At 35.6% G+C, this 26,796-nt stretch overlaps 2 long non-coding RNA genes across 2 annotated transcripts in view; one reads left to right on the top strand and one right to left on the bottom strand.

The window, feature by feature from the left end:
- Positions 1 to 11,317, top strand: part of LOC136842036 (uncharacterized) — a 64,632-nt gene extending 53,315 nt beyond the window's left edge. Inside the window, exon 3 of the long non-coding RNA XR_010854148.1 lies at positions 11,290 to 11,317. This is a non-coding gene — a long non-coding RNA (uncharacterized lncRNA). The remainder of the gene's footprint in view (positions 1 to 11,289) is intronic.
- A 5,489-nt stretch (positions 11,318 to 16,806) lies between these two features.
- Positions 16,807 to 26,072, bottom strand: LOC136841371 (uncharacterized). The gene is made up of 2 exons (XR_010853918.1): positions 24,833 to 26,072; positions 16,807 to 17,091 (listed from the first exon to the last, which is right to left on the bottom strand). It is a non-coding gene; the product is annotated as an uncharacterized lncRNA (long non-coding RNA).
- Positions 26,073 to 26,796: the final 724 nt, after the last annotated feature.

Raw genomic sequence — 26,796 nt, forward strand, 5'->3', positions numbered from 1 at the left:
CGAATGCCTAAAAGAGTCTTCCGTCTATTTATAGGCAGCTTTCGGGCAGGAACAAAAATCTTTAAAGAACGTTTTCCAACAGTGTCGGTTTTTCCAACAGAAGGACCAAAGTTAAGTATACCTTAGTTTAACCAGACCACTGAGCTGATTAACAGCTCTCCTAGGGCTGGCCCGAAGGATTAGATTTATTTTACGTGGCTAAGAACCAATTGGCTACCTAACAGCAGGACCTACAAGTGAATCGAACCACATGATAACGAGAAATTAATTTCTATCACCAGAAATAAATTCCTCTAATTCTTCATTGGCCGGTCGGAGAATCGAATGCGGGACCAGCAGAGTGCTAGCTGAGAACAATACCCACCCGTGCAATGAGGAACAAACAGAAGGACCAACCCTGATCAATATGAGAGGGGAATGTTTAATAAGAATCACGGAACTGTATTGAAAGTCGAATCATTGAGGATGTTATATATCTTTTAAAATCGATTTTAAATATAGAGAACAAGAGGATATGAAATCCTGAATATTGGAAAATATTGCGATTTTTTTTTTTTTTTTATCAATTATGCTTTCTTGCCAACCATAAAAGGCCCTTTTTCTAGCCTTGGCTAGAATTTTAGCAAAATGCTCCCTATAAGCGATAACATATAACGATTCCGTGCTTATCAAGCCAATTTTACCATTAATGTAAGCAAAATAGGGTGATATGCTCATTGCGTGAAGAATAAAATGAAAGCCTTTGTCTAAGGATTTAGTTTTGTTTGAAAATTACATCATGGTATCTGTTCCTTTATGTTATACAGCTCGCAGTGGAACGTGATTTTTTCGTGCACAATTAAAAGTGGAATTGCGTTTTTAATAGATAATTAGGACACGTGGACACAAAATGAAAAATGGACAATAGACAATATTTCATAAATCCAGACATTTTCGGATGCTGCCTAAAACAACGTACACTTTCATTCTGGCTCATTTATTCCACATGTTTTCTGTATCTTTGCTATTTGCATTGTTTGGTCTCTTTCGCTCTCAACAGATGTCAGTGTTACTGAGTGACGTCACGATTCCTGGAAGTGTCGTTTGATTCCGAGATCCATTGTTTGTTACCTGGGCCAATCAGAGGTCGTTTTCTCTCCCTCTGTTTGAAAGTAAGGACTTGGGCTTTTGTGATTGGCCGAAAAGATGATGAGATTTTCAGGAAAAGAAGCGTCTTGGTTTGACGCCAAGTTCGTTGTCGGTTGTTTGTTGCTTGTGTTCTGTGCTGAAAGTGTTCTGAGAAATTTAAAGTGTAACCTAATTATTTAGTTTTTGGGATATTTTAAGTAAATTTTCATAGCCTTTGGTGTAAAGTTTTTTCAGTGAAAATATAATTTTTGGCCTGGTATGTGAGGAGTGTTGGGTGATGAAATGCTGTTTGGGAACATACGCAAGGTAAGGCCTTAGTGAAGAAACCGGTACATTGGGCACTCGTAGGTTGGTTGTTCCTTGGCAGGAGGAGACCTGCTTTTGGTAATCGCAAACGTATGAACTCTGTCCGTATGATTAGACGAGATGTGGTATGAGGTATTTCTTTGCGGTTTTAGGATCTTGAAAATTTTGACATGGCAAATATAAACCAGTTCTCGTAAACTGGCTGGTGACACTGATGATTGTTTGGATTTAAGCTTTGTTACAGGGAGAAGGTTCCTCTGTAAGGAGAATCTTAATTTTCAAAACTGCGGTTCATAATTTATCATTTTTTCTGAACTTTATGAAGGAGAGGCATGTAAGCTTTATCTGAAATTCCTTCTTAATTGCAATGTACTATAATCTGCAGAACTCTAGCCATGGTCTGTTTAATCCTTTTTTTCATTAATACGATGTACCAAAGACAAATTTGCAGAAGTGTCCGCAATCTAAATCTTTGAACTTGGTGAACGCGGTATTTTAACTTGGCTGCTTTTGGTCATAATTTTCTTAAGTTTAGTAACTTCAGGATAAAGATTAAGCCTTGTGGGTCATGAACGAATTTATGTATTATCGTGACTTGGCAGCAGTGCTTTGTTGCAATGGCTGGTCTTCTGAAGATTCAGGTGCTGGCGAGTGGTACGGGTGTTTCCAGGGTAAGCATTGACGAGAGTGCTTGCGGGGGTACCAGCCAGCCTTGATGGGAAGAAGCATGTGTGTGAAACAGGAAAACCTTGGAGCTGTTTTTGCAGCAAGTATGCAAACATTTATAAGTATTTAAAATGCAGATACTGCCAAGAAAATGGACCGCAGAAAGAAAATTTAGTATTCATACTTTTAATAGTGCAGCTTTGGCGTGCGGCATTAGAAAATTTTGCGATGTGTGGCAAATTACGTCGTGAAACTGTTAGGGACAGAATACGCTGGCTTTAATTCGGTGGCGAAAGCAAGGCTTTGCGATGATTCCTCCCGTTAGGTACGTGTTTATAGCCCGCAGCCCGGGTAACGTCAGTGAATCCGGAAGTGTCCTTGATGTAGCATGTTATTCCGGGAATTAGGTAAAATGGAAGGTGTGCTTATGTTTTAATAGCCCCTCATTAACTTTATTGGCAAACTTTTGTTTAATAGACCCTCATTTACTTTAATGGCAAACTTTGCTTGTCTGTTATATGCGTCTCAAGTATTTGCGAGGGCAACCTGTCAAACATTTTACCACACCAGTAAAGAATATCTTAAATGCAAGAAATCTGAGCGATTAACTTAGCTTTTCGCAAAGATTAGATTATAACCTTGACTGTAACTATTCCTAAACAACTTAAGTTAATTTCAATACCGATGGTAAACCACTGTATCTTCGTTCAACTTCGTAAAACTGGCAGACACTAAATGAACGTAGACTTCTTAGGTTATTGTATGGTAATTCTATAGGGTAGCTCCGCGCCTGTTTTTTATTTGGGTAAACATTTTATTCTCGTAGTATTACAATATATACTAATATGCTGTACCGCATAAAGGATACTTGGGTCTAGATGATTAAGGGCTCTTGTCCTCTGGATAGCTGTCACTAAATGAACAAGAATTATTGCTACTTAAGGCAAGCCTGCATAGTTAAATTCTACCTGCAGGTTACGTGGGATTGCTTGTTGCTTATACCCTTTCCAAAATGTATAGATCTCTCTGGCGTGGTTGTCTGGGTCTTCGCAGGTAAGGCATATATGCCAAATGTATGCTGAGATAAAATCATTTTCTCCACATTATAGATGTCAAAATAAAATCTTTTTCGTTACGCTGAATTCCAAGTCTATTACTTAGGTTCACGAGTGATAATGTTTTTTTAAGCAATTACAAGAAACAGAATCAGTTTCTATCAATATGGCATCTCATTTTGGTGGCGTTGCCAATACCTCACACACGGATCCACGTGTGTTTAAATCTACGGGTAAGCAGCTTAGATTTTCTCTAGGGAGCACTTTCGGTGGTCAGGTCATCACGGTATTATTATGTCTGGAGGCATTTCTCGTTTCTATATTATACCTTGATTTCTTAACATCGTAGGTAAAGAATAAATTGGTAAGCAAGGAAATATGAAATAAAGCATAACAGTAAGTTTGGCAAGAGAAAATAAACATTCGTATACAGACAGATCTGTCGCTCTCTCTTTCTCTCTCTCTGAAAAATAATAGATTGGAAACAATGACTAAATATTGCTTGGATACGATATGGCAACGACGTTTTGGCCTGACTGAAGGGTAGAGTGACTTTGACGCAACACAAGAAGTCATTCCGGTCATCACAGACATGGATAGACATCATCTTCACAGCCGAGAAAGGCAATCGTCTACAAAGTAAATAGGTATTTTCAAGAAGAAAAGGCGAATGGAGGGCCTATGTTATCCATAAAAATCTCGCTCGGACGGCTGCAACAGGTTTCAGCGAGAGTACAGTTAAGAAGTCCTGCAGCAAATTAAATGAAGAATGGTGGGCAGACTCTGAGCATGAGCAGCCTGTATTTTCGTCACCGAAAAATTCTCGACATGCAACCGTCAATGCTTTGGATGATTTTGACACATGCGTCATTGGAAGGGCAGTTCTGCCCTTTTATGAAAGACAGGAAATTTCGACTCTGGACTTGATAAAAGAGGAATTAAAAGAAAGAATATCTTTTAATGGCTGCCGTGAATCTCTTCGCAAGGTTCCCATGAAGATAGGATTCAGATTTAAGGTGGCTGATGGGTGCAAATTTCTCTTGGAAAGGCGAGATGTAAGCACCTTAGCTCAGTCAAGATTTTTGAGAGAGATGAAGCGTCGCAAGGAGTCAGGGCAGAAATTCGTGTATCTCGACGAAACTTGGGTCAATCAAAATTACACTGTTCAAAAGTGTTGGACAGACTTATCATCCCAGCAAGCTACGGGGGTAAAACCTCCCACCGGTAAAGGAAGCCGATTGATAATTCTACATGCAGGAACAGAAGACGGTTTTGTCAACAATGCAGAACTGGTTTTTCAAGCTAGAAATGATGGGGACTACCATGAACAGATGAATGCTGAAGTTTTTGAAAAATGGTTTAGGAATCAGTTGCTACGAACATCCCTCCCAACTGTGCAATCGTGATGGACAACGCATCATACCATTCTATGCAACAGGAAAAGTATCCAACCTCATCTTGGAAGAAAGAAAACATAAAGCATTGGTTGATAGAGAATGGCGAACAGCCAAGTGATGATTTGCTGAAAATTGAGCTGTATGTACTCGCTAAACGACATATTAATAACATGGGCATAAGATAGTACGTATACCACCGTACCATTGCCAATACAACCCTATTGAGCTCATATGGGCTCAAGTGAAGTCTTATATAGCGAAAAAGAATACGTTCAAACTGGCAGACCTTAAAATTTTAGTGCAAGAAGCATTGAACAATGTCACGGCGGAAAACTGGAAGAATGCAGCGGAGCACGTAGAGAAATTTCAAAAAGAGGATGCCCGGCAAGATGTGGCTGTAGACAAGTTGGTTGACAGTTTTGTCATCAACATAGCTGATAGCTCTGATGACGAGTTTTCTGAATAAATTATATATTAAAAAAAGAGAGGATTAGGCCTACAGGGGAAACCTCTCTCGAAAAAAAAAACGCACCTTGACTTTTACCTCAATTGGTGGTGTAGGAAAAAGTTTGATTGAAAAAAATAGTCTTTTAAAACTTATAGTTGTCACTCCTCGTTATAAGATAATATATAGGCAGCAAAGACGTTTATTTTAATTAAGTAATTGAAAAATGAACAAGAATATATACTATTTCTATAGCATTAATTAAATACTTTTAAGTATCTAATTGTGTAATAATGATAAATGTACACATCTATCTACAAGTACTGACAAAATAGATAAGGTGATCATATGTAAAAAAAAAAAAAAAAAAAAAAGCTGTAAGATTTAGAGAGAGAGAGAGAGAGAGCAGGGCGGAGTAGGAAGGAGATTAAAGTACCTGGAAATCAAAAGCCCCAAAAATCTTATAAGTATAGCCTCAGGGTTTGTCTCGAAGACATTTAAAGGTCTGTCACACGTGTCAGTAGCCTGTTTTCGTAAAGGCAGCAGCTTGAGGCAGATCTTTAAAGCCTCGCCAAGAGAGATCTGTTCGTCGTGGCAAGGATTTTATAGTAAGGAAGAGATCGGAACCATCTAGGAAATTGAAGCAGGAAGGTCAGTCGCTTTCTAGCGTTTGAAAGCTGAACTGTTCAAAATATTGATTAAAGTTCATTAATTGTGGTATTTACGATTTTATGTTCGTGCTGAAATAATTTAATGGTGTATATAGTCTTATGTTCCTTTTAGAGAAACCTTCAGTTAATGGTTTAGACTAGGCTGGTTTCGCGCCAACTTGCAGGAGCTAAAGTCCCTTGTGTGAAGGCCTTTTAGCTGGGTATCCTGTTTTAATAGTTGTAAGCATTCATTCTGTTAGCTTTAGGGATCAGCACAAATCCCTCTTATGTAATGTATTTTCGGAAATCCACGCCTAACTCGATTTTTTTTTTTTTTTAGCCATTAGTACTAAAGTTCAATTGCTTTGTACCTGCATTGCTCTTGATGGTTGAACATACTGGATCCTTGCAGTAGAATTGCCCTTTTTCTTAGAATTTGTCAAGTGTTTAATATCCATACTCTTATGAAACAAGCCCTAAGTTTATTTCAATATTGCCAGTAAGCAAGCTGCTTTCTAACAGCTCTTAACTGTTCATGGCGTTTCGGGTCATCAAAATATACTGTGATGGTATTTTTCTCATATCCTATGTTTTCCATCAGCTGGGTATATTCTAGCAACTGGTAATTATCGTATATGACGACTGCAGTATGAATATTTTCAAGATTTAGGTTTTTTTTTACCTATACGCATTCTTTGCCACTCTACTGTAATCTCATTCCATAGATTGCCTGACCCTTATAACTAGTACATATTTGGTGTAGAGAGAGGCATCTGTACAGTAAAGTTCGTATCGCATGAGTCCCTGCCTTGTTCTCCATTACTTTTCTTAGGTCTTTGTTTATTCATTTGATTGTACTTTTTTCAAATGTTTTTCTGTAACATGGTAGTGGCAGAATGTTGCCTTTTGACCACATTGAAATGTAAGAGGTAGTTCCATTGGTATTTCAGCCTGGTAGGTTGCTAAATCCGAGTGAAGTAAAGTGTGAAGAGTGGAAGAGGTATTCTTGTGGCCTTAAGAATTAGATAACCTTCCCTTAGAAATCTCAGAACAGTAACTACAGTCAGGTGGTTTTCGTGTTCGTTTCGGAAAGCTAACAGGGTCAGACACTTGCCACAACTTGTTTTGGTAAAGTTCCTTGCTTGATGGTGGATACTGAATCATTATAGTACAGATTAACTGGATAAGTAAATTGTTTGGGTTTGATTTTGCCCAAACAAACTAAAGGAGCTTGGGAGTAAAGTTGAATCTTTCATATTCTATGCACAAGTCCTTAAAATTGACACGAATGAGTAGTCTTACTCTTGAGCTTTGGGAAATTTCGTTAAGTCTTTATAAATTTCATACCCCTATGATGGTACTGAATTATAGGGTTTCCATTCGCTAATAATAGTTTTTGGTAATGCTGTTTTTATAGGTAACGACCGTCTTAATGCCCAATAGTTTTCTCTCTCTCTCTCTCTCTCTCTCTCTCTCTCTCTCTCTCTCTCTCTCTCTAAATTCTGAGTGGGACTTGGAAAGCTTTGTAGATTTAGACTTGAGATTATTACTCCGCAAGAGGACCTATTTGGTTAATGTGAGAGCCACAAAATCATTTGGTGGTTGCTTTTATAGTTTTCATAGATGGTTAAGGGATAACTCAATTTCTCTATCTGAAAGTGACTTTAAGTTCCGAGATTTAAGCATGACAGAGTATATTTGGACTGAGTATATTTGGACGAGTATATTTGGACGAGTATATTTGGACGATAATAGGTATATTTGGACGATAATAGGAATAAAGTTCCAAAAGTAGTCACTCGGAAATAGTGCTAAAGGTAGTCACTCAGAAAAGCAATAATTATCTGTAAATTCTTGAATGGTCAATTTGTCGAGCAAATAACGTCAGTCAAGCAGACGTTAATTTTATTCTGAAAGTAATGTGGTGTTACTCTTGCATTGATTTTGTTAATTTGTTTGAACAGGTAATGTCTGAACAGTTGTGCTGGTTGTTGGTAACGAAGTTCTCATCCTGAGACTAAATTTCTACAGTTCTTATGCAAGTTCTGCTATTGGTCCTTGTGGTACTTAGCGAATTCATTTTTTGTTTAACATGTCGTTGCCTTGCCTGTTTTTCAAATTACAAATCTTGAGGTTGATAACTTCAAAGCTCGTGGGGAAGCTTTTATTGTCCATGTAATAACCTTCTGGGTTTTTGTGAAGTGTCTCGATGCAGTCTAGACATTTCATATTGATTTTTTTTTTTTAGTGCTTGGAGAGGCGACCTTCACGATTGCTAATGACTTGTGATGTTATAGTTCTTTGTAAAAATACATTATCCCAGTTCCCCTAACACACTCCAGCACGAATGCGTCCCTGTGAGGCCCTTGTCGGCCTAAATTTAATATTTTAAAATCTGGGTAAAGTTGTTTGTTTGTCAAGGAATCTTGGTAGTATGGTAGTAGTGAAGTTATACTTATCACAGGTTGATTTGATTTTTTAGATAATTCGCTGCATGTTAATTTGTTCGGACTGATATGTGTAAGCCTGTGGCTTAGTGGCTTTTTTAATGGAAGACCTAAGGATTTTAGTTGCTTGAATTAAGTATTCCTTTGAGTTAAATGTGGGTTTTAAGTGTTTAACTTGCATCATGAAAGGTTTAAGTTGTAGCTTCTCGAGATTCGATATTTAAATGGCTTTAGTATCATTAAATATTTAATGTACATCCTCGATCAGTGTTTAGTTTCCTAATACAGATAACAAGAAAGTGTCACTTCCGAAGAAGTTTATAGCATACTGCAATGTTCCACCAAACTCTCATTATTTTACCGTTTCTTCAGTGAATTGTGGAAACTGCTTACTAGTTTCACGATCAACTATGGGTTTGGCGATATTAAGCCATAAAATTTTTAAATTAGTTTGAGCGGTAATTGCTACGATGTGACTGCAAAATCGACGTTGCGTGAAGTTGACTTACTTTGGCTCTTACTTTGGCTGACCTTTATAACTGAAGATCAGAAGCTGAAATATTCAGTTCTTCTACAGGTACCCTTTTACACTTTTATTGTGAACATTTAATTTACCTTGTCACCGTTATTTTACGATTTTGCTGAAATAGCTCTTTGGTATTCTCTTAATTTTTGATGAAAATTCTGGTTTTAATATTTGATATTGGCAAGAAGTACACAATGAATTCACTTAACAGATCCAGTGAAATATATCACAGGCTAGTGTAATACTGAATTCTGAAGGAAAAGTCTGCTGAAAGTCCCGACAGTTGGTTGCTAATAAACTGTTCAAGAGTCAGTTTTGGGGCTGAAGCTTGAGGGGAACTTGAGGATTTTGAGAAACTGACACATGAATGTAGATGTTAAATTATAGCCCATAAAAAAATGTACTGCACAATAACGACGATCAAGGGGACAAACTAAGTGGGATAGCTCTTAAATACAGTATGTGGGACGCTCATTGAATTAAAATAAAGGATGAAAAGGATAGATTGTCAGGGCAACAGGAAGCAAAGCAAATACCTTGTAAAATAGGGTAACCCAGGAAATGAAACTAAAGCGTATAAGCAGAGCTCATATTTAAATTCTCCGTCGAAAATGGTTCTTTCAACACCACGGGCGGTGAGGTTAAAGCATATTTTAATTTTTACTGAATTATTGAGTTAATGCTAATGGTAAATTTATTTTGTACTTTTACAGATTTCGCAGGTCAGGAGTACCACTATCTATGGAACAGCCTCTTTATCTAAACATTTTTCGACGGCGCCAAGGGTTGTTTATGAAGACTGCAAAGCTTCGTTCTTGAAGTAAGGGGTTGAAAAGAAACCTAATATTGAATACTAGTTGAGTAGATAATACATTAAAAATTTTACTTTTATCGTATCCTGTTTTGGTGATGGGTTCTGTATAAATCAGACATAACTAAAATTGCCCTACTTGCCAAAAATTTCCACTTAACCCCTCTGACTAGCAAATGGGTAATGACGTGGCAAAAACTAGTGGTTTTTCCAATCAACTTTTAGTCTGGAAAATCTGAAATGGTTACTAATTTAAACTTTTAAGCTAGATTTAAAATCCCAAAAGACTGTGAAATGGCTAAGATCTTAGTGGGAATTTCCTTGACGTAAAAATTTAGTGATTACTGTGACCATAATCTCAGTTCAGCATGATTTGATTTCGTAGCCATTTGCATTTCTCAAAAAATAAATAAATAAATAAAAATCTGGAGTCCAAGTAAATAGCACTTATGTGACAATGTAACTTACTGGTAGGTAGTTACATTTACTTGCTATAATAGTGAACACAGAAAGTTGGTAGTGTGATAGAACATTGAAATGAGCTGCAGAGTCTGATTAAATGTCATGAGAACTGACTATCAATAGTATTGCAAGAGTTTATAGAAAAGTAAACACTGAAAACTTAGAGGTAATGTAAACGTTGAACGTGGAACTCCAAATAAGTCTGATAACTTTACGCACTGAAATGATCAACTTAAACTCAACTATGGAAGTGAAAGTTGAATGAATATAAAAAAAAGTGGCTTACATTGAAAAATGACGCTCTTGCTCGCGTAAGAAATCAGGTTTTTAGGACTTGCCCCCTAGTAGTTTTAATTGAATTCTTTTGAGCCTTTTCTCCAGCAAAAGAATTATAAGCGACAAATAATTCACGACAGTAAACCAGTCTTGAACTTCAAATTCCTTATGCAGCAAACTTGCAAGTAAGATTTTTGTAACCAAAGAAAACATTACAAAAAACCATGGCACTGAATAAGACACTCCTGTAGAGCAGTTGTAGGCTACTTGACCTTTACTGTACTTTCATTTTGACGTAATGGTCTGTTAGGTTACTTAGGCTTTAGTTTTAAAAAGTTTAGTCGGAGCTATATTTTAAGATTGCTTGACAAGTTACTTGTCGTAATTTCAACTAGTTCTGCCTGTGCGCATAATCATGACATAGTTAAGTAAAGCTGAACACTCTTGGTTAACTTTGTCGGTATCAGTCGAGGTCAGCGGTAGTTTTTTTATTTTCTTTTTAGAGGGAAATTCCTTGTGGACAGAGTGATTAAGGATGAGATAAGAACCTTTTAAATATAATGCATAACTGATCCAGAACATAGCTAAATCCTACATATATAAAAACTTTGAAATTCTGGATGTCAAGTCCGCTAGCACCCAGTGAAAACAAAGAGATTAAGATACTAAATTTTCTCACGGTTTTGCATTCCCCACTAAGAAAGGAAATACGGTGCATGCTAAGAATTATCCGTACTGAAACAACTTGAAAGTGCAAGTTGTAGTTCGTCCGGAAGTTGACAAAACCAACGTTGGGTTATCTTTCTTTCTAAAACACAATAGTCAAACACATGTATTCCTTGTGGGAATCGGTTTCTTCTGATTTTTTTTTGTCCTGAAGTTTGATCCTCTTAAAAGAATACTAATGTCCAGTTTTGAAGCATGACAATAAATCTGGAACTTGGGTCGAAGTTTTTCAATTAGACTTTATGAAACTGAAATGCCCAATACTAATAAAACATATTAGCTACTTGGAAATAACTCTTGACAGGGCTCTCAGACTGGGGTTCGCTGATCCTCATTAGTTTGCACTTACACTGAAGGGATAATTGAAACCATATTAAAAGTTATTTTGTTGCAGATCAGCCTTCGTTGACAAGATGAGTCAAGATTCAACCGCATTTCAAGACCAGGAGAGTGCTCTTCAAAACCTCAGAAGTGCCGCCTTGCAGCTCATTCAGGCTTTGCCTCTAGGCGTCGCGTCGTCGTCGGGCCTCAATTATATTTTGCACTCGCGAACTGACTCAACCGTCCTCTGCACTCAGTCCAGTCGTCATGTAGAAGAATAATGTCGGTTGAAGAGAAATTTATCGAAGTGGAACTTGGACTTTTCCTGGATCTATTAGAAGAATGAATCTAATATAAAAATTAGAGCAAGGTTCCAGAAAGAATGAAAATTGTTCTTTAATGTGTATGAATCTACTATTTATCAGTATCAGTAACATTTAACAAGATATGGTCTTCACCAGTTTGTTTTTTAATATTTAATATCAGTGACATTTAGCAATTTATCAATTCAATATTTACGAATTTGATTTAAAGCCAGCAGTACGATGCTAAAGTAAAGCAACATTTAACATTTCGCAATTTATTTTTCAGTTCAGTGTTTACGAATTTGATTTAAAACCATCAATACAATCCTAAGGAAAAGCAACATTTACCATCACTTTAAATATATTCACTCAGATGCTGTAACTACAGTCTATCCTTAACAAAAAGCTCTGATATTCAGGACCAAGTACATCAGGTCATGGGTTCGCTGCGATGTCGGTCAGTCGTGTTTGCGCGCATGCAAGACTAATGGCAGCACACATGCGATGGTACATTTGGTCCAATTCTTCCGAGATGGATAGTGGTGCTAGCGTTTTGTGCTGCATGTAGTGTTTGTGACTGCTGGAGGCTGTTGGAATAGCTAGAATGTTGAATTTATGCTGGCGTTTGTGCTGCATGTAGTGTTGATGACTGCTAGGCTGTTGGGTATAGCTAGAATGTTGAATTTGTGCTGGTGTTTGTGCAGCATGTAATGTTGGTGACTGCTAGGCAGTTGGGTATAGCTAGAATGTTGAATTTGAGCTGGTGTTTGTGTTGCATGTAGTGTGGTGACTGCTAGAATGTTGAATTTGTGCTGCATATAGTGTTGGTGACTGCTAGGCTGTTGGTTATAGTGTTTTAAGTTAGTCTTCTTCATGAGGTACGGATGTGGTGTTGGCAATTATGTTGGTTATGGTACTTTTTGCATTGAATGTTGGTAGTAACAGAGAATCAATAAATAAGGTAGAGGTATATCCTAATAAAACAAAGCTGTCAGAAACGAGAGAATTTCCAAAGTTTAAAAATATTTTTACTTAGAGTAGTAATCTATTTAATGAGAGCAGTAATCTACAATTAAACTGGAAAGTCTTGCTAAAACCACATCAAAGGTGTGAAGGGAATCTAAAGTTTGTGAAGAGACTAGTCTCTTAAGTGTAAAATGTTATATTCCCATCTGTAAGATATCACTGAAGTGATATAAAATTGTCGAATGTTTAACCAAATACACAAATATAATTACTAAATTTACTAATAAACCTTTGAACCCCGACTAGATTCTATGAATGCAAACTTCTGATAACACGAGTATTTGGAAAGAAATTTTGTCCGAGGTTCTTTCATGTTGACCAATGTGAGGTATGTTTTGCATGCTGTGCTTGTACACACCGTATATAATCAGCAGACTATAAAAACTAAGAATAATCTAAATACTGCTAAATGTTACTTAAGGGACCGTTCAAAAATTACTTAACGCCTTAGGGCGGGGAGGTGTTATTGTGATGTGTTATGAGTGACAGTGGGGGGCAGTGGTCGGAAGGGTGTGCAGTCATAATTTCCTCAACCTTATCAGATTTTTTCCGTTTCTTTTGAAAAGAATGCAAATGTAGAAGATAAAGAACATGTAAAATTCTGCAATAGACTTTATTATATTTCAGTAATGATGAGAACATGGCATTTAATTTTTGCATGATTGTTTAAAAAATATTACAAACTCGACCCATTTGTACTTCAACATTTTCAACTATACGTATTACATGAGACAGAAAATCACGAACTCGTCCCTGTTCTGAGCTCCGACATTCTCTATTTTATGCACAAATGACATCGAAAAATACCACATTAAATTAATTCCCTTCTAATTATGACGTAAGAACATTTTCATTTTAAATATATCTGCTGCTTTAATATCATACCATAAAGTGACTAAGAAAACCTGAAGATAATCATTTCAGGTCTTCCTTCAACTAATATTATTGTAACTAAAAAGGAAACATACTAATTCAGGGGTGGGGGTTACTAGATGATACATAATTTTCTGGGGGGGAGGGGGGTTGCGTGTCCGGACATGTTTTGAGGCGTGACAAGGGGTCTGGTCAAAAAATTACCGAAAGTGTTACGTAATTTTTGAACGGCGCCTAAATAAGATTGATTGGTTTTACAATAGGTAATATTTTGTTGTACTGGTTTCAAATAGGCAATTATAAAAAAAAAAACCTTCCCCTCAATTTGCTGGTAGAAAAGTGAAGCGTTGGCTGAAGATTTCACGATTGATTGTTTTTGCTATTTCAAGGTAATTTTTCTGTAATGATTTCGATAATCTAAAATTAGATTGACTTAAAAGCTCAATCTGTCCATGCTTTGAGAAAGCATATCACTCATAAGGAGAGAGAACTTTAAACTCGTGTAATTAGCATTCATGGCAATTTTTGGAACCATCGTAATGGATGGCACTATGACTTCACAGGACATAAAAAAATTTTTTCTAGTTTGGGCGCTCTCTTCTTGCCTTGTGCTTTCTCTTATCTTTCCTCGTGCTTTCTCTTATCTTTCCTCCTCTTTTCCTTCCTCTCTCCTCCACCACTTACTCTCCTCGCTTCCTCCTTTTCTTCTCCTACACCTCTACTTGTCTTCTCACCTCCCTCCTTTTATCTTACACCTCTCTCCTCTCTGCACTTAAATTTCTCTCTTCTACCTTCTCTCATCAAACTTCTATTAATTTCTCCCCCCTCTCTCATTTTCCTCTTGCCTCTCTATCACCTCTAACCAATTTACCCTCCCAGGTCTTAAGCTGAATTAACAAAACAAATTCTACCCATATTTTTGCTTGCTATATGTATTTTGTTTGTGCCTAGAAAAAACCATTCTCTTTTTGAGGCCAATACTGTTGCTTTACACTACTTGGATACGCAGTGTGATCTTTTGCAACCATATTTTTCAAGGCAGTTTAGATGAAACGTTACAAGGTTACACATAATGCCAGATTAGCAGTAGGCCATCCTTTGCAAGACGCTGTAATCCCACCTTCCGATTGCACAGTTTCTTGGCTTTAATCTTCATCAAGAAATACTTCCCGGAATTTTTAATCTTGTTTTCCTGTCTGACGCTAGTTCTTACACCTTCAAAGAAGTGACATCGCTGTCCCACTATTTGCACATGGAGCCTGGTCTAATATAGAGTGCTTAAAAATGTTCAAGTTGCAATAATCAAAAGTTCAAATTCTTGTGAAACTAATTTGTTTGATACTGGATTACTTAACTTATTAAATGTCCTTATTAGTGATTCCTCTATCTCCTCCTACCTACTGTTAAATATTAAGCCAAGAACACAAAAAACGCAACATTTGTACAGTGAATGTTCTGATACGAAATTGCTCATGAAGGCTGAGATACCTAGCTAATTTGAACTACAGTCCTTCCAGATATTCGAAGTTCTGTATTTATTACATTTAAATGTTTCAATTGTTAATCAACATGGTCTTATGCAAGATTCTCTTTCTCATGCTTGCTTTCTATACGAGAAGGTTTGTGATTAATATCTAACATGTCCTTTCTAAAATGTGAAGTTCCCTTATTCGTCCGCATATTCATATTCAACCAAAATCTCCTGACAAATGTTCTCTTGTATTTAGCACCCCTTAATTCATAAGAATGTATTGAATTTCTGAATTTCGTTTGAAATGAAAAATATTGAAATTAGACAACTCTCATTAAAATTATTAATCAGTCATTAAGCGTAATCAATTTTTTGGTGAGGTAAAACCTTTATGTCCAACAGTATTTCGTAATTTGCAGCATTTGGAGATCTCTTCAGTTTACATTTTTGTTTACATCTTTAATTAATACATTCCTTTACACATTACCTCAGTGCCAAAGCCATGTTGATTTCCTTCGTTTTAGTATTCATTTATAACAAATTTCATTTGAAAGGTGACCCTTTAAATTTAACAACCCTCATGTTTCTTCAATACCGTGGTGCGTAGTCTGAATGTACATTTCATCCCCAGTCCACTAAAACAGATTTCAGAAAATCTAACACTTCTACCGGGTTATCTGTAAATCTGCAAATTTTGAATGCTTTACGATGCTGATTTTTGTAGGGTTATAATAGATTGTCCCTGGCAGCGCATACGTTTTTAAGTTAAATACGCATTTGTCTTAATATTTTCCCTTTTTCATTTTCCTTTCTATATTAAGGGCACTATACACAACATCTCAATGTTTTGGTTGATGTTATTTTAATGTTAATGACTTTGACTTTTTAATTTTAATTGGAAACAAAACTTGAAATTTTTAAAGTGGAATAATTTTATCCCACCGTGCAACATGAGCAATTTCTTAATTAGGACATTCAAACACACCAGCACATGAGGCAATGTTCCCTCAGGTTTATAACTAAGGGATGAGTGCTCTTTAATTTCTTAGGAAGTAGTTCTAGTGTACTATTTAATTTAGCAAGAATCGAGTGACACTGTTGCTACATGCATATAAAAACTAATGGGTTACTGTAACTTTGTTTTTCCAGCTAAATGTAGAACAGCTGCATTTCTTTCATGGGTGATGGAGAATTATTGCACTTCATAAGACTTTTCCTTGTTGGCAACATTTTCAATCTTTTTCTGTCATGTGTAGGTATGAAGCATGTAATATCAGACACAATTCCAATGAGTTAACAGTAGTGTAAGATATAACCATTGTATAAAATGTTTAAGCAAGTTTTAGCTAGTTTAAAAACTATGCTAGTTAATCAATGAATGGTGCACATTATAAGCAATGTGTTAAAAGTTTAATCCTGTTACATATATAGGCTACAAAATGGAGCATATGAAAAATCATTTGCCAAATGCTTTGGTGCTTTTAAAATTGAATTTTACACAATGCAAAGAGAGCCACCAGATACTGAATAACTGGTGGTTTTGTGTTACATTATGCTTAAAATTAAAAAAAACACCATATGCATTTTGTGCCAAGGTGATATTTCATATGCTCTATTTTAGCGGATTTTAAATGACAGTATTAAACATTTACATGTTGCATGATGTGCAATGATTGTGTTAACTCACTGGCAAAAATAATTTTCATCAATAACATGCAGCTCTGCAGAATTTATTGCAAGAATAATCTCTTTAAAATGTGTATTGTTGCTATGATGAAATTAAAATGCAAAAATATGCTGTAACAAAATACTTGCAAAGGAATTTAATAAAAATAGAGGCTTAAAAACATGCTTTTATTTTCAGAAAGAGTAAGCTATCCTTAATTTTTTTTTTTTTTTTTTATCAAAAACAATATTCAGTGTCCCCCTTCACATAAGGGCTGACCTTAAGAACTGAGCTACCTTACACAAATGGAGCCCTTCCCTGCCATCCTGCTTGCCAGATGCCTTTCACAGTTCATAAATGACCTCAAACCAGCTCCCTTGACAAGTGTGGTGTTGTGATTCTTCTCTTAATGGAGATAATTACTATGGTATATTTGCCATGAGTGTTCAGTTCCTGGGAGCAATTCGTCACCTGGGTAATTTCCGGCTGATTAACATTGCCATGAGTGTTCAGTTCCTGGGAGCAATTGGTCACCTGGGTAATTTCCGGCTGATTAACACTTAACTGAAATAGGTATCTAAAACAACTGTATAACAATCCATAGTTGGTTATAGCATAAGACAAGTGCTGTTCAAGCTTTGTTTGCTTGCTGGTAATGAGATTTTATTTGAAAGACAGTAAATTCTCAAAGAAATTTCTTAAATGTCACAGAACCAAAGATAATCTTGGACACTGAAAAACTGAGACACCTTCTGAGTTCCAACAGTAACCTCAAGTGTCAAAAGTTTCTATTTTCACTTCACTTACTCAGAGCTAGTTGCCTTGTTAAATCAACATCTCAAGACTTAACGAGCAAAATTAAGGTTCTCCACAAAACTCCCCCAGTGCTGTGATGCATCAGGCTAACACAATAGTTTAATTAATACCCTCCGAGGACCTTTGGATGGTCACGCTGGCTAATCGTATAACATTATGGCTGACATAAGCATACTGAAGAGTACTGTTTATACATTGATAACTTGGATAACTATACAGATTTGAAAGGTTTCCCTTAAATAAGCAGTTTTTGGAGGCTACTTCAGTTTTGCTGCATATCTTAACTCCTTTAATGCAATATTTAAACCAAGAAGCTGAGTCCATTGCTTACGAAAATACTCTCCAAAAGGCACAAGAATAGGCAAAGATCACCCATATTGCTTGAGATAACGATGATTCTGACTATAAAAGATGTCATAAACACTAAAATACAAATTATATTAAACCTGGCCTTCAATGACCAAAACACATTGTATTTACAACCACTAGTTATTTGACCATGAAAATATTTCCCCATTCTCCAAGCAAGAGTGTGCTCCATGGCTTGTCCCACATAATTGTCTAAAATTTCTGCTTTGTTAGCCATAAGAAACAGAGAAAAAGTATTGCTTTACGCAATTATGCAGTAATTAACCTGTACAGTAGTATAATTATATCAGCACAACTATAGGAAAAATATTAAGCTACTAGAATTGAATAAAGCACCATTAATATTCATGTAACTTTAGTTTACATATTTGTCACAAGTCACCATAATGAGCCGAGTTATCATTTCAAGCCCAGTACTCTTCATTATATCAAGCTAATAAAAGCTACCTAAAAATCAGTAAAACCATATACATCTACCAAGATTCTATTCATTAAATGCTTCTTATATGTGCGCATAGAAAAGTTTATAATATCAATGTTGAATACTCTATTCTGACACTCTGTCACCACCTAACTGCGTGTCAGCACGAGCAAGCATAACCAGTACAGAAAATGCTCTGAATAGTCATGTGTTTGGCTACAATCAATTTGGATACCAAGAGCAACAGTCAGTGACTTCTCAGATTGCAACTACCTGACCTTTCATAAATTTAAAGCCATCTATACATAATTAAGTTATTTCCTGCATTGTTTATAGACCAACAAACAAAACAAAAAGCTGCCGTGAATCTGCAGTAGTTCTTAATAGATTATTAAACCCTGGCACTAACGATACTGCAGGCACTTCAAGGTACTCTAAATATCCTTAACAAGCAATTGACATTTTACATTACAACTGAATCCAAACAAATGTGACCCTCATAATTACAAAAATCTTTTCCTTAACATAAGACTCCAAGCAATGTTAAGTAAATTAGTGCTAAAGAAAACTCATCATCTGATCCACTTTTCTCAATTATGAACTAACTTACCATCAAAATACTGCTCAATAAAAATAAAAAGTCAACAACTGAATCAGGCAAAAACTGAATGCAAAATGCAATAAAAATACAATGAATACAAGCAAATCAACAGACAATAAATCTGCCAAAAATCAAGGAGTAAATTCAATCACATAACACACCTCACAGAGGCATTCCCAACTTCCCTTGTCGACAGAATCATTGAAAATCTACCTGCTCAACATTCCATAAAAGGCTGAGATCTTCATAAAAGTAGATGATGTACCAGTTATCTACATAAGGAGAAAACATGCCAAAGTTAAAATGCAATGATCCCCTGAGACTTAAAAAGGGAAAATTAACTGGCTTAAACTTTCAAACCAATGCTAACAAAACCAAAGTAGAGGCACTCAAATACAGCTGTTTATCAAATAACATCCAACTTTAGAAATCTCTCAAAGAATGGATAAAAAACTGTGCCAACTCTGGAGTGACAATAGGCTAACTCTAACACCAAATAAAAAAATCAAAATTTCAAAAAACAAATAACATGCTGATTTACTACCCTTCATGGCATTACAATATGTACTTCAACACGGAATCTATTTGCCATCTACCGGTATACAGACATACTGTAAGTACAAACAACAAGGTTTCCAATTTAAAAGTTCATATCTTAACAAATCTAACCAGAAGACACAAAGGTTCCATGCAAACATTGTAAAAATGGCATTAATAATGACCACTCTAGCACTAAGCTGTGTCTGTTATGGAGAGCAATTCTCCATGGCAGTTAACTATTCCAGTCTCGAAATTCAAGAGGACATTAGTCCCAAAGAAGTGAAGAGCATAAAAAATTATCAATGAGATCAACTGATCAAAACATTCCTGCAGCAACTGTAGCTTTTTTTTAAACCTTTTTCTGCAAGGCCAGTTGGAGATTGTGGGACAGTGTCTCCAACCTGTAAATGGTACTTGCAATAATTACTAGAGCAATATAAGGCTCATTTCACAACATCCAGCAAACTAGAGAAAAACAATCCACACAGATTAAAAAAGAAATTTTATAATACTCACAACAACCAAAGCTAAACACAACAGACAATCAATAACAAGTAAACAAGTCCAGGTCTCTGCACACCACAACATATTAAAAAAATTAACACCAAAGTGATTTCCCAACTACACTGTGGACTAGACTGTCTACTATGCACAGAGATCAACCTCGTACCCTCACCTAACAGATGGTATTCATGTGTTTATTTCTAAGGAAGAGCAAAATCTTTCCATTTCATCATACACTCAAGGCTTGTACCAACAAGCATGATAATCTGATTCCTCTTGAAGTTCATGCAGTTAATTTACCATAAGTCTAACACACATATCTCCATTACCTTGTGAACAGTTATTCACATAAGTTCCTTCAGATGTAGCAGAGAAAACATTATCATCAGGCTACACTTGATCAAAATGTATCTAAAGTAAACTTTATTTGTTGCTTTTACTTTGGGTACATTTAGAGGAATATCAAATAGCACTCTACTCAGCAAACCCAAACTTACAGTGACTGTGAGGCAATGGAATATCCATGCCAGAATATCTGTGAAGAAACAAAAAATCCCCACCAATTCAAAGGAGAGGTAATAACAATCATCACGACAGAACTTGAAACAACAATCAATTAATACCATCAAACAGGAGGTACTTTGCATCCCAAACAGTTAGAATAATGGTTTCTATAGATATCAAGTTGCATAAGAATCATGAGAAACAATCAAGTTGGCATTCTGGCCAAACATGACTGAACTATGTAGCAATAAAAGTCCTCATATAACTTCAAAATAAACAAAGGGCTTAAAATCAGAGCTGACAACAAGTAAATGCAACCCGGCAGTAGCTCTTACAGATGTCAAGATCTCCAAAATGATATAAAGAGGCAACTACTTCCCCTCACCAAGGACACTAAGAATATAGCAGAATTACAGCAGACCATAGGCTATGACTGGACTCTTTAAAAATGAGAATACTAAACAGACACCAAGAAGCCTGAAACACCATCAACAAACCACTGAAGACCTTATCACCATAGGCAATACCTTCTTCAGTGGTTCCGAGTTCTCTATCAGCTGCTTTTGACCAAACATGAAAAATGCTTCATCTTAAATCTAGACACATCCACTATTCCATCTTATTTTCTTATACTATCACAATAAAAAACCCCAACAGAAAAACCCGGCAGTGGCTCTTACAGATGTCAAGATCTCCAAAATGTTATAAAGAGGCCAAAAACCTTCAACTACTTCCCCTCACCAAGGACAAAACCTTAGCAAATTAAAAGCAGCCATAGGCTATGACTGAACCTTTAAAATTGAGAATTCTAAACTGACACCAAGAAGCCTGAAGCCACCATCAACAAACTAATGAAGACCTTATCCATAGGCATCAATTTCTTCAGTGGTTCCGAGTTCTCTATCAGCTGCTTTTGACCAAACATGAACAATGCTTCATCTTAGAAATCTAGACATCCACTATTCCATCTTATTTTCTTATACTATCATAATATAAAACCCCAACAGAATGGATCGAGGCATGCAAAAACTTCCTTACAAATTCCTGCCAAAATTTTCATTAACATTCTTCTCTCTCCTTATTAGTTCCATAATACTAAACAAAGACTACACTTATCATCTTTTCTTAACACTTCAGCTTATCACTAAAATGTCTAAATAGAGAGCTTATCTCTCATATCCTTTACTATTCAAATAACTCAAAATTATTCTAAGCTTTTTCTAACTAGTTTTTCTGAATCTAAGCTGTAGGTAAGTAGTTACCACATAACCCCATGCACAGAACAATCAGCACATATGGCTTACTATAAAAAAATCTATGCTGAAATACATCAGATTAATTCAAAGACACAACAACAACCCTCAAAACTAAAGTAACCTTAAACCTCACATCATGAAAACCAAAGTAAGTCACTCTAATACAACTGTCCATCAAACAATACCAACCTTTGAGACCCCTCCTGGAATGGGTAGAAAACTACATACTTTGGAGTGACATTAAGCTCAATTTAACACCAAACAAATTGTCATAAGTATAAAAAACCACCAGAGTAACTGGTTTTCACTGCTTTATATTAATCTAAGAGAAACACTTGCCGTATGCTTGCAGACATACTGCATTGTCACCAATTTAAACATATCTCTGATCTCAAAAAGCCTCACCAGCATACATAAAGCACACAGTGCAAAAAAGGCTTTGAGGACAACCATTCAGTTACAAGAGAGGTCAATGAATCAACTAGGGGCATTGACTAATGCCACACCATTGGATTCATCCAACAAAAACACTAAACAGCGAGCTTCCAAACTGTCCACATGGTCATTTCGCCAAACCAACCTTGATTTTTAAATGTCGAGGAAAGTATGCAAATCAAGAGTCGCAGTAAAGGTCATTGGTATGCGTCTCCAGGATAAGTTTTGTCAGTGCTTAAACCATTTTGCAAGATGGACTGAAATTCAAAACAGATTCCCTACTCCCTAACAGCAATGCTTAGAATTATCTAAGTCAAGTGACTGGTTTTAGAAAACTGAGGTAATGATCCCGCCCTTAGACTAAGGGGTCATTATTAGGTTTAAAGTCTACTACCACAGTATAGTATATAATGAAGAGCCTGCAAGACAACAATATAGAACAAGGCATCACACTATGGCTAAATCTGAACTGAATGAAGCTAAAACTAATAGCTACCAACAAGCACTCTAACCTGAACTGAATGAAGCTAAAACTAATGGTTACCCACAAACACTCACTCTATCTTATTATTCAGCAAATTTTTACTACAAAACAGTATTCAAGTGACCTAAATAAATAACCCTGACTGACTGCCAATACAGTAGTTTAGTGTAAACATCAGGTTACCCATGAATAAGTGCACTGGACAAATATACAAATACTTTCCATTGGTCTCTTCTTACCTAGTTGTTCATCTTCATTACCTTTCTCTTATTTTCACCCCTGGAAACGAGTCCTGTTAGGCTACAAACAGCTAAGTGTTGCAGAGGAATCTCAAGATTCAAATTACAGAAGTGAGGTTACTAAACTCCTCTAAAGAAAATATGGAACCACATTTTCCTTCTGTGTATAATCCTGGTACATTGAAAGGACAATGTACTGTTGACATGACTGCAAGTACAGTATCCTTGACAGCATATTGACATAACTTTTTAAATACTTAATTTCCTTGAGCACCTAACTCTAATTAGAAAATATCTGTCAATGTTAACAAATGATCAAAACAAAACCACATATCATATAAGGAGAGCAATAAAAGCCCATATTCCAAAAAAAGGGGGTTATAATAACATGGGTACTGCATTTCCTTTCAACTAACCATTGACATGACTCCGAATCAGACCAGGTAACTAGAATCAATAATCCAAAATAAGCATGTACTGCATATGAGAAGACCAATGGTAAAAACAGAGACCACTTCTTATTAGAGGTAAAAGCTTAAAAGTCAACGTTGTAAAACTTGGCTAACCATAGATTCCATGAGTTTACTACAACAACAAAAAATATTTCTGGCTGAAAAATATTCTTATTTAAGAAAGACCATCTACTCTTATTACCAATACCAACAAAAATAATTCCACACCAACAGAAATAGCTTGATACACATTGGATGGGGCATAAGTCTTTTGTTATACATCATATACAACTATTCATGACACACTAATTTTTGGTCATTCCTACACCACAAAACAAGTTCATTTCCAATGGCACACTCAGTTATCTTTGCTATTTGCTTCCTCTTTTGTTACAAGAGTTGCAGGAAAAACAATACATGTACTGTTTAGACATTTTAAGAAAATGAAAGGTTTCTACATCATTTGCAAGTACACTAAACGATATGACTGTTTGCAATCAACTTTTCTTTATTCACTTGCACACAGTATTGAAGCATATAATGCATGAACACATTGGAGATACATAAAGTACTACTGGTTTCCTTTCTAGAAAAGGTTTTAAAACCTATACATACAAGCAGATGTACATTCTTACTTAACAAATGCTTGACAGATGTAATTATATAAGTACACTTCATGCTAATGTATACATAAACACAGATTAAACAGACACAAAAGACTTCCTATTCAGTTCAAATTTCAAAATATGAGCCTGCATGAAAAATCGGGAGATATTTTCTAGGTTATTAATCCCTTCAGTCATAAACATATTTTCTAGGCTATGATGGCCATATTTAAAGTAGATACGGATTTTGGGAAATAACAGTAGACATCTTTAGAATGATGGATATTCTGTTTATCAAAGCTTTCTTTTTACTCTTAAGAGCACCATGTGAGATCTATAGCTCATTCTCTTGCTTTTTGAAGATTACATTTGCATATCCAAAGGCCTTAACATTTAGGTTATGTAATGCATTATGGGCATTAGTAAATAAAAGCAAACTAAGCTGCCTGACCAAAATACTTTATAAAAAAGAAATCTTCCAAATCTATTTGGAAGTTATCTGAGCACGCATGATATAAACAGTACATCCCAATACTCTTGTGTCTCCCATAATGATATTCAGGGACAACCTGATCAACAAGAATTATTCAAAAAGAATAATAAAATTGCATAGTCAAAAGATGGTTTTGGACCACTAAAAGATTTAAGAAACCTCACTCAACTTGTTATTCCATCAACCGTAATTGGACAAATCAACTTACTCACAATTAGGTAAGTAGAAACAGAAATAAGCTACATTTGAAATTCACAATTTTCCTCAAGTCACACATGTTCAAGTTTATCATTGACTCTGAGACATTTCCAATACATATGAGAATTTGGGTTCAGCCAGATAATGCACTCTACCAGTAAACTAACACTTCATCAGTACGGTCTTAAGCTATAATAATCTTAAGATTAAGTTACTTAGCTAGTTTGCTTACTTATTCCATTTAGAATTAACCAACTGCAAGTTGTCCATGCAACAAATTTCTTCTAGTGACAAATAACACAGAGCTGCCATATAGTACTAATCATCTCCATTAAGAGAAGTATACACAACAGCATACCTGGCATGGGAGTAGTTCAAGTATCATTTGTGACTTGTGTAAGGCATCTGGTAGCAGGAGAGCAAGAGAGGTCCACTGGCACAGCAAGCAATTCAGTACTATCCTAAGGCCAGCCCCTTGGTGTATATCTTTATTCTTTCCAGTTACAAAACAATTACACATCAAACCTGGAAGAGAACTTCAGCTGTAGGTTCAAAACAACAATTATAAAGGTTACAACATGAATTTCGTCATGACATAAGCCTAGAACCATGTTTAACCCACAAGAATGATAAATTATCAAATTATTTATCATGTTTCACAATCTGGTCTTTTAAAATGTTATGTAACTAATATAACTAATACTATAATTTCAAAGTTATTTTTTTACACACCATTATGCTAATTCAGCTAAAAAAATATCACCCTGTCAACCTGTTTAACCAATCTTAACTGTTTGAAGATTTCTACCTCATAAGCTGAATACTGGGTAAAACATCTGTATTGCTTCCTAGACTTTTCTTACACTGAAACCAAATTCTTTCTATCAAAAAACTTTTTCCTTTATCTGCACCTTGCAGAATCAAGAGCAAACAGCATCAAAAATGTAAATTACATCTAGCAATTCATTCAGTTTAGACATTTCACACTGCCTAAAAGCACTAGAGCTTTAGAATGATCTAATTAGGAAAGAAAATTTATGATGATTCTAATTCCTTGCTTTCTCTGTGGATATGATTTGTAATACATTATACAAATGCACAGAGGTTAACTTAAGAGGCAAATTTCTCCACCTAACATCATTATTGCTACATTTCATTACCATTAAACTTATGTCAATATAAATACAAAAGCAACAAAACATGGCATGTCCAGAATAGTTTCTTCTTAAATGACTGGTCCAAACTACAGCACCAGAAGTTTGAAGTTTAAGAAGTTAGACAATTAAATATCACATGGAAAAGGGAAAATGTAGCCAGAAGTGAAGGGCCCTACAGTAAACCTCACTGTACTGATCAAAACTAATAAGATAGGAACATACTGGTCGCATGAATTCTTATTTAATTAAAGCTGGAAATGAAAAAAGTGGTCACAAACAAGTCCAAACTTATGTCAAAAGATCACAACTAAGTTTCTATACAATGAAAATGTTCTCTTTTACAATCACCTAATTACTGAGCATACACCTGTATAATAACTTTACATATGTATAAAACATAAAATAATTTAAAAACTGTATACCATACAACAGAATTGGCCAAAGTGAATGACTCAGAGAAGTTTTACCAAATAATAATTCTATACAGTCAGTTACATTCAGATAGTTTGTAAGCAATCTCAGTTAAACAACTATACTGTAATAAACTATCCTACATTAAAATTTACAAAGAAACTCTTACTGAATATTAACATAAAATGAAAAGTTCAGGAACAAAACTGAAAATACTGCAAATTTTTAACAATCTGTAAACCTACTGATCTGCAGGAGCCTGAATCCCTTTCTCTTGATAAAAAGCTAAGCATACATTAAAAAGAAAAAAAAAAACTCAAGGAAAAGAAACATTTAAAAGTGCTTTTCAAAAAATACAAAGTCACCTGCCATGAAACCACTGAAATTTCTCATATACATACTCTATGCTTAAAATTTTTGTTGAAAATTCAACAATGGTTTTGACAGACAAAGTGAATCTGAATTTCTGGGTTTAAGCTAGTGAAACGGCAGTTAGAAAAACTTCAAACTTTAAAGACCTCATATGTTGGGAGGAAAAACTGACTTGGCAGCCTATAGATTACTGTCTTTATCTGGTATGTTTACCACAATAAGATTTTGAAATTAGAGTGGTTGGAAGAAATGCACTGAGTGTGAAAAGAATCCATACCCATCTAGCTAGCTTTCACAATTAGCTTAATATTGACTGATTCCTCAATTTTCTGGTATGACTCTTGGACTGTATTAGAACATGAAAGTTTCATACTGCTTAGAA

The sequence above is a fragment of the Macrobrachium rosenbergii genome, chromosome 9 (genome assembly GCF_040412425.1).
Source record: "Macrobrachium rosenbergii isolate ZJJX-2024 chromosome 9, ASM4041242v1, whole genome shotgun sequence".
NCBI lineage: Eukaryota > Metazoa > Arthropoda > Malacostraca > Decapoda > Palaemonidae > Macrobrachium > Macrobrachium rosenbergii.